The sequence below is a fragment of the Alligator sinensis genome, unplaced genomic scaffold, assembly GCF_000455745.1.
Source record: "Alligator sinensis unplaced genomic scaffold, ASM45574v1 scaffold250_1, whole genome shotgun sequence".
Taxonomy (NCBI): Eukaryota; Metazoa; Chordata; order Crocodylia; family Alligatoridae; genus Alligator; species Alligator sinensis.
Window position 1 is genome coordinate 4,280,495 of NW_005841888.1, and position 9,739 is coordinate 4,290,233.

At 44.2% G+C, this 9,739-nt stretch overlaps 1 long non-coding RNA gene across 1 annotated transcript in view; it reads right to left on the minus strand.

Moving 5' to 3' along the window:
* The window catches only part of LOC112549281, a 53,264-nt gene that overhangs the window by 36,868 nt on the left and 6,657 nt on the right, over positions 1 to 9,739 (minus strand). Inside the window, exon 2 of the long non-coding RNA XR_003092666.1 lies at positions 6,545 to 6,991. This is a non-coding gene — a long non-coding RNA (uncharacterized LOC112549281). The remainder of the gene's footprint in view (positions 1 to 6,544; positions 6,992 to 9,739) is intronic.

The following is a 9,739-nucleotide window of genomic DNA, read 5'->3' on the forward strand; positions in this document are numbered from 1 at the left end:
CCCCCCCCCCCCCCCCCCCCCCGGACCCAACAGACATTTTCCTGTTGGGTCAGGAGGGGGAGGGGCTGAAATCAGCCTACACTGGCCCTGGTTAGCAGGTGGAGATGCTCCAACAGCCTCCAAGGAGGCTGCCAAACCACCCCTCTCACCAGCCCTGACCCTCAGCTCTGGGACTGTTAGCGAGGGAGGGAGGTGGAAAGGGAGGGAGCTCCCAGTGTTGAATGGCCAGAGGTGAGGGGAAGTGGAAGGTAGAATGGAGCCCCCTCACCTTGAACCCTACCCCCCACCTACCCTGGCTGGTCAGCTCTGGCCATTCAGCAGCTTGGAGCTCTGTGCTGGCTGCTTTTGGCTGCTTCTGGATAGAGCTGGTGGGGGGGGGATGGAGCCTCCTCACCACATGGTCCTGATGCAGCTTCCCCCAATATCACAACCAGGGTACCTGGGGGGGTGGTCCACAAGGTGAGGGGGGGCCATTCTCCACCCCCTCCCCCTAGGATCTGGTCATTCAGATGCTGGGAACTCCCTCTCCTTCCCTGGCAGTGCAGAGGGCAGGGCTGGGCTGATAGCATCAGCCCAACCACCCCCTTCCAAAAAATTAACCTTGGAGGGAACACAAGTTCCCTAAGGTGCTCTGATTTTGAGTACCTTGATGTAATTCCTGATTTAACCAGGGTTAATTTTTCCCATGATTGGCCATTTTAAAAGTGCTTTACATCCATACACGTGTGTTATGACTAGGGACCACTGGAATTCATGCCAGAAATGCATTGTGTGGCAGCTCCTTTAATCTTGCAGCTTCCCCTGGGCACTCCCGTTTTTGCCTCCCTGCCAATCAAGGGTGAGCGGTAAACACTGGAGCTGATGGAAACCCCAATGCCACTCAACGGGGGGGGGGAGGAGGGGGAGGCGTGCGGAGAATGGGGTGGGACTGCAAGATTAAAGAAGACACAGTGCAGCACACTTCCACCACAAATTCCATTGTTTCCTAGTTATGACATGGCTGTAGAGCACTTTCATGGGCCAGATCACTTGAAAAATATCATTTCTTTCTGCCCCCTTGATGGCTTCACCTGGAATAGTGTCCAGTGTAGGATGCCACACTTCAAGAAAAATTTAAGAGAAATTGAGAGATGAGTAGAGAGTATAAAATGATTAGAGAGAGGTCTAAAAAATGTGACTTTTTAGAAAAGTTTGGAAAACTGCCATTATTTAGTCTGGAGAAAAGATTTGAGGAGAAATTTGATAACAGCCTTCAAATATGTGAAGGGTAGTTATAAAGAGGATGGTGACAGACTTTTCTCAGTGACTCCATGGGATAGGATTAGACATAATACTTTTAAATTAAAACAGTGGAAATTTATGTTGGCTGTTAGGAAGAACTTCACAACAACTTTTAAATCATTGGAATAGATTATTTTGAAAGGCTATGGATTCTCCATCCTCAGAAACTTTTAAGAGCAGTTTAGACTAACACTTGCCTGGACTTGTTCACACATGGATGATCCTGCACTTAGCAAAGGGCTGGACTAGATGACCTCTTGAGCTCTTGTCCAGTCCAGTTTTTCTATGATTTTATTGCACGTGTTACTGCTGTACTTAGATTATATTTGTAAGCAATAGAAAAGAGGCCTTGAGCATATTATATGTGCCATTTTGGCAATTTATAAAAATGTAACTAAATAATTTAGGGCACTAAGTTTCTTTCTTTTACCTGCAAATCTGTTTTACTAGACCTTTTTCTAGTTTACTGCCTGATAGCTGTTTAACCTATGGAGCAGACAGTGTCTTTTGTTCTCTTTTATCTTCCCACATATATCCCATTTGATCTTCTGCTCTGAAAAGGGGAATGTAGGCCCGCCTGGCCTCGAACATCTTGCTCCGTGCCTCTTTGGTTCGGGTACTCACTGGGATCTGCCCTGCCGTCGCAGGTGGTCTTCCGAGGAGGTCTTTACACATGACGCAGATCACCCCTTTCTTGCCTGCCACGACTTTGAATCTTCTTCAGTGGGGGGGCTCAGTACTGCGGCTCCACCTCCCCTCTACCTCACCCTATACCCAGCCTGACGGGTCACTGTCGATCCTGTGGCCGATCTTGTGCACCACGAGTGTCTTTCAATCAATAAGCGTACAGCCCCTTATTCTTTTTTCCTCGCTTCCCTCCGCCTCAGCCCCTTCCGGCATGGGGAAACACAAGATGCTCTAAAGCAAAAAGAAAAACGCAAGAAAACCACCACTGACACCGTGCACTCTGTGTGCGCCCAAGATACACCCCGTGCTCCTATTTGACCGCTAGGGTCCTTCTTTGTTCACCTAGCCCCATGGCTTGGTCCCTACAGACCTGGCTATCGTTGCCCTCTCTCTGGGCCTTTATAATGTCTTCGCCCTCTCTCTGGGCCTTTCGGTGTCATTGCTCTCTCTCCAGGCCTTCAGTATCGTCACCCTCTCTCTGGGCTTTCACAATAGTGGTGCTCCCCTTCCCTGGGGCTCCTCAGTGATACTGCCCTCTCTGGGCCTTCACAACACTGCAGCCCTCTCTCTGGGCCTTCACAATAATACTGCCCTCTTTCTGGGCTTTCACAATAATGCTGCCCTCTCTCTGGGGCTTTGCAGTAAGGCTGCCCTCTCTCTGGGGCTTCACAACGTTGCCCCTCTCTCTGGGGCATCTCCTCAGATACTCTGGGTCCCTCCACCGTCCCACCTGTTTGGAAGCTGGAAGGAGGGCCAGTGCCTCCCCTTTCTCCGTGGGGACTGCTAGTCCCGGAGTTTCTCCGGCTTCTGTCTCCTTCACCTGCCTTTCCCTGCACCGGAGCTCCTGCCCTAAGCGCAGGTTTGTCTTCGCCACTGCTGACGGCTTCTCCCTTGCCGCGTGAGGTGTCGGATCCGCCTCTGTTGGGGATCGCTGTCTCTCACTCCACACCATACTTCCAGCTGACTCCCCCAGCTGGGATTCCTCCCAGCGTCCGCCCCCCTCGCCTCTCTGTGGGCCGTCCTTTTTATCTCTGCCAGCCGGTAATTGCTGCTGATGTCACCAGCTGGCCGCGGATGGATGAAAGCATGGCTAATGGCTCATGCAGGCTTTTCCCGGTGTTCCTGCTTTGCCTCAGGTCTTGCTGCAAGTAAGTGTTCTTTTTTACTTTTGGTTTTTCTGTTCCTCCCCCGTTTTCTGGCCCCGGGGATCCCCCCTTGGGCTTTGGGGTCTCCCCCCATTTGTCTCTCCCTGTGACAGGCTTAAATACCAATGAAAATGGTATGGTTTGTGTTGAGTTTCCTCAATGAAGAATCCCCACTATAACCTTTAAGAAAATTGTGAGAAAAGAGAGTAATCGCTACAGTAGAGAAGCAGACCTTGTATCTCTTCCATCCTCACAAGAGATCAAAGAGCTGCTGAGAGCGGAGCAGAGACTGGGCAGCTGATGAGTAGGAAGCCCATTCATAAGAACTGGCTTTTACTGTTAATGAGTCCATTGGGCAAGAGGGACACTCCACAATACCCACCTCCTCTCCTATTTATCCAATTTATACTTTTTTTCCCCTCTTGTCCCCCTACAGTGCCTCAGAAACCAGGGGGACATGCATACTTCTTCTCTCTCTCTCTTCCCCTACCTTATTCACATTAATAAACACTTATCTCCCCTTCATATATTCACATAACTCCTTTTGATCTTATAAACTCCAATACAAAGAGAGAACAACATATAAGCCTGAATGTTTAAAAACTGAAGGCCCTGCTACATGTTTAAATTAAACCAGCTATAGAGTTGCTATACATTTTCAAGTACAAATTTAGTAGATGGTTGGCTCTTTTTTATAGCTGGACAGTCATTCTTATCATGAGATAATTACTTTGCAGGTGTAGCTGCAAAGTAATTATCTAAATTGACCAGTTAATTTATTAATATATGTAACATGTAGCAGGGGCCTGTGTGTGTCAGTTTGGTATCTTTTTAGCCTGAGAGATTTTGGATAGTTCTTTGCCATGAACCATCATTGCATTTCGGATAACTTACTAATTCTGATTAAAATAGATTATTATTGCACAAACTTAATAAACTCCAATAACTTCCTAAGATAGTGGCTTTTTAGGTTATTTAAGTCTCTACTAAATATCACATTCCAAATGAGACAAATGGAAAAGAATCTGTGTACCCAATCCTAAAGGCTGGAAGTCAAAAACATTTGATGAGAGTAAGAATTTCAGGATCATGCCCTGCATTAGGCCTCTAGATCTAAATATTAATTTATTACCGGAATTACAGGCATAACTCTATTTATTTATTTATTTATAGCTATATCAGTAAATGTTGAATCAGATATTTATAGCTCATCTATTTTATTATTACACTTCTGAGATTAAAAGTTATAAGCTGGAAATAACAAATGTAGGTACACAAATTATGTTACTTATGAGCCAAATAACAACACACAATAAGCGACTGCGTATTTTTTTCCAATGAATAGAAATACTAGCTGCATCCCTCTCCATAACCTGATGTGTGATCTGTATGGCAAAAATACCTCAAACAAGACACAAAAATAGGTACGGAAATTTTGTATTTCATGGAATCTATTCTTTATCTTTAAAAAAGATCTGCAATAAAAGCACATACAAACATTTGCAATTCAACATATCTGATGTGAAAGATAATAGAAGTGAGATCACAGCAACATATCTGTCTAAAATAAGGGGTACCCCTTATAAAAGAGGAATCTGGAAAGTCATCCCTTTTCTTTTGTTGGACTAACCGAACAAAAGAATGAAGCAAATTTGTTATACTCATTATTTTATTGCAACATATTTGTTCTCCTAGTTGGAACTTTGTCTTTGGGCAATTCACACTATCTACCTTATTCAGTTAACTAAGGTACCTTAGAACAAAAGTAACAAGAACTGCTGCAGTCAGCACGCAAAGATCTTTTGTGGTCTTCTTTTCCTAATATGGTATTTTCTATTTCTTGACTTAATACCCTTTTTTGGTCATTAATTTATCTCAAAATTCTAATATAATCAGAGGCTTAGTACTTCCATCTGTCTGTCCATAATGCTGGAGGCCAACTACATATGCGCTGCAGAGAGGGTGGGCAGCAATTGGCTGCACGGGCCCGACCCCTCAGGCAGGGAGCAGGAGGTGGAGGGAACCCTTAGGCTTTAAAACTATTGACTTGCCCCAGCTCCTGTCAAAGCTGATAGGAGACAGGGCAGTAGGACCCAGGAGGAGCCTCAGCAGGACTGAGGAACCCAGCCCACCCTGCCCCCAGCAATTGCACTCCCTGCCTACCAGCACTGTCCATACCATGTGGCCTGGCTAAATCACCAGAGTGGGAAGCATGGAGCCGTGGATAGGGTATTTCTGGTGTGGGTGTGTGTTGTGGGGGGGTGTGATGCAGGTATGTGTAGGGTGTGTGTTATGTGTGCAGCCAGAGGCAGCATGGGTGGGTGGGTGTGGGTGTGCAGCCAGGGGCAGCATGGGTGTGTGTGTATGTGTGCAGCCAGGGACAGAGTGGGTGAGTGGGTTTGGTTGTGGACCCATGGGCAGAGTGGGTGGGTGGGTGTGGGTGTGCAGCCAGGGGCAGAGTGGGTGGGAGTGTGTTCATAGGATGAGTCCCACATGCACTCCCAACCATACACATGCACCCACACTCCCCTTGCACTGTCATACATGCACACCCCCTCACATAGCCCAGGCATCCTCCCCCCACACACCACCTCCCACAAACCCCACACCCACCCACATCCCCTCCACATGCTCCCTCACCCCACATACCCACAGCCCCCCACAAACCTATATGCACCCCTCACAATATTCAAGAGTAAAACTTTATTTCCGGGGGCAAGGGGATGGACTTCTGGTGGCAAAGGTCAGGGTTTAGGGGGCAGGACTTCCATCACAAGATGGTGACCAGGGGGTGGGGCACCTGCCAGGGAACTGAGCTACCCATGCAGCCTTTGACAGCTTGCCAAAACATGGTAAGTGGCCCTCCGCCCAAAATAATTGCCTGCCCCTGGTTTAAGTGGCCGTCCCCAAAGGGTGTGTTGTGGGGGGCATGTATGCTCTCCCTGAAATGCTCCGTCATTCATGTTGGGCAATTGGCTAGTAGACGATAAACTTCTCTGACACATTTTCAACTAACTGTTTAGAAATGGCGGGATGGATGCTACAATGTCTTATGATGCTTGGATAATTAAGTTGCCACCAGTTTCTGAAGCACGTATATTTGGATTCAAGGTTTTGGCACAGTTTATTATGTGGCTAGCAGCCAATTTCAAAATTTCAGAACTGGATTGCAGTTCCCTCCACATTTGAGCTTTTTTTTAGGCTGGTATTTTATTTCAAACTTATCTCCAATTACTTATTATTTGCTACATGCTAACTATGTGTGAGGCAATGCATAAACATTTGAAAGCAGAGACTTTGCCCTTGTGAACTTAGGCTGAATGCAAAGAAAAGTTTTATACAGGGCACTTTGCAATAGGTAAACAGTACACAGCTTCATCTTTTTTTAAAAACACACTGTGGCGGGGATGCCGCCATGAGCCAAAGCTTACCTCTGGTGCTGGAGCAGAGGGAAAAGTGGTGGCCGCAGAACGCTGCTGAAGATCAAAGGCATAATGGTAGAGATGCCGCCATCAGAAGACAAGCGGTGCCAGTGTAGGAGTGGCGGGGGAAAGGGGCACAAAATGTTGAAGCCCAAACGTGCTCCTCCATGCCAGCATGGGCACGCTTTGTGGATGTGTCCCGATGTCGATTTGCTGGGTGTCCCTCAGAAAGAGGGATAAAATCCCCACCAGACAATGTCCAAGAAGGACCAGAAGTGAGGCCTCCTGAGAGCCCAGAGCAGCAGGAAGTGAATGAATACCCTGACAGGGGAGAGTGGTAACAACGTCAAGAGTTGGGGTGCCCAGCTAAGGCTGGCTCAGAGGAGCCAGAACACGTACCTCTCACAAAGTCATGGATCCCAGATGAAGCTGATAGAGACTGGGACAGTGGTGAGCCTGCAGAGAGAGGAAAAGAGGAAGGATATTAAAAGCCATGAGTAACCCCTGGAGAGGGAATGAGCCCTGAAGGATGGAGCCCTGGGGTACATGCAACGACAAGTCAGGCTGACGTGAAGCTTGAACAAGGACAGTACACTGTCCGAACTGGGATTGAGATTAGATAGGGGCTAAGGCCCAGCCGTGGCTGATTGACATTGAGTTAGCCTCAGCCAAGACCTGACATCATCTCTGGTTGGCATATGGTGGGGTGTAGGGGAGGCAGAGCCCCGAGACAAAGACCTAAGCGAGAGATAGAAGAGGGAACCAGGAAAGGCAGGACATGAGAACTTCCTCCTAGCAATAATCCTTAACGTCAAGTTGTGGCAGACAAGAACCCCTGGGGACCTTAGAGACTCCCACTAGAGGGCAAGCTGTCAACCCACAAGGAGACAGTGGCACCCAATTCGCCTGAAAAGGCAAAATGCTCAAGCAGATGCCATGGGAAATTACATGCACCCATTAAAATAAATTATTGTAATAAAAGTCAATGAATAGGTCCTTTAAGGAGGGATCTAAAGAAAGTTTATACTTGGCAGTTGGATCTAAAATCCAAATAAAGATGCTTAATTTTAAGCATGTAGTTAACTCATATTACATATGAGTTAAGAGCATACATAAATGCTGACCTAACTAGGGATGCTTTCTCAATTGAGGCTTTAGGGTAAAAGAAAAAAAAAGATCACGGAAAAGAAAATTCTCTTTGGGGTAATAAAATGTCAGTTACAGTTGCATACTATACTGGAGTTCCATCATTATGACAAGAACTTCTTTCCAGGTTCGGACTACATCTAGTGTCAAGGTAGCCATTTTTCTCTATTAAAAAGTAAACAGAGCTTCCTCCATCTAAGATGATGCTATTGTAGTCTTGTCACGAGAGACTGAACTGAAGGTTCATCTCTGGCCTTAAAGGTGCCATATATACAACAAGTGGACGATGCAAACAATCGTATAACATATCAGATGTGATATATAATAGCGTGTCTAAATGTTTGCTGAATCAGTTCCATGTTTAATTACTGTAATTAAGAAAGAGCCCACCTTGATTTTCACCATTTTTATCATGATTTAAAATTGATAGCTTTGCTAATTGGGATTCAATAAGCATAGAACACCTGATGCTATTCTCTCTGTACATTATGGCAATGGAAAAAGTATTATACAAGAAATTAGTTTATAAAAATATAAGGGCTGTGATTTGGTATGTGATTCTAAGCTCTTGATACCTTTGTGAAAGAATCATCCAAAAACTTTTCACTATGCACAAGAAACAAGAGTATAAGTTTTGTAACATGTTATACACGTGTTCTTTTAATCAAACACATTCTTATTTTCAAGTGTCTTTCAAGTATCTATTTTTCTAATTGTTTACTATAGTTTTCTAATACTCCATAGTCTGTGCTTACTCTTCTGTCCTCTGTAAGCCCTGCTGTCTATCCTGGTTTCACTCTTTTGTTCTGGCATGCATAATTACATTCTGTTCTGCAAAATGAGCAATAATATGTGCAGGGATGTGAAATTATCATTTAAAACGTTTTTCTTTTGCTAGAGTTATTTCATTCCAGATTCTTCTTTCTCTTAAGAGTCTCTCCTTCAAGAAACTTTACAAAACAAAGGAAAATCAGAATGTGTGAAGTGTCTTGATTATGAGCCATATTAATGGAAGGGAGATACTGGATAAGGGTCCAAACAAATGCCATGGTGCAGAGCATTCACAAAATTTAAACTGTTCAAACTCCAGATGTAAATCTAATTTTAAAGTAACAACCTGTTTCCGAAAATACACAAACAGTTTGATTTTACTGTTGCTTGTTTTTTAAGCTGGGCTTTTAAAAATTTTCTTGAATGGAAAATGAGATTCTATTAACAATGTTAGTTAAGTTTCAGACCATGGCAATGTCTATTTTTTAAAACGTTTTCATGCACATAAATTGCTTAGCTGCCTGCACATGCTGCTATTGATTGCTGACTTCAAATGCAAGTCTGCTTTCTACTCAGTTACCAACTGTGTATTACAGAATTACCTGCTACGGTCATCTTAGGTTATATTCAAAGTGATAAAACCTTAATGCAGTAAGGGATCAAGAAATTACATCATTTTTTAATTTCTATTTTCTCATTTCTATTATCTACAGACAAATGCCATCAACGTTCATATAAGAAATACTTTTTTAAACACTCTAATTCTGTCATATTTACTTAAAAGCATCAGGCAGCTAAATTCTAAACCTGTCAAAGATATTACTGAAAATACCTTTCTACTGAAAAAATCTTATTAAATTAATAATATTGTGGACCTTACTAAAATTTACTAGAATTTATGAAGGGCACAGAATCTATAGTTCTATATCTGATAATTCTCCCCAGAGAACTTTCCAAAAAAAAAAAAAAAGGGAAATGTTTTTAATGATTTACAATCAAATGAATTATATTACCCTTTTTGCTCATTAACAGTGAACCAAATACTATCAAGAGCCCTAACGGGTCTACCGGTAATCTGTCTAATCTAAACTACAGGTTTCCCTTGATTTATGCGGGTTTGATTTATGCAAATTCACTCTTATGCAATGACCCTTTTGTACCTGAAATTCGTTATATGTGAGGTAAATTCACGTATATGCGATTCATATGTGATCAGTATAGGCATACTCTGCCCTCCCCCAAGCAGGTAAGTCTGAGTTTGTGAGGGGAGGGGAAAGAGCTGTGAGT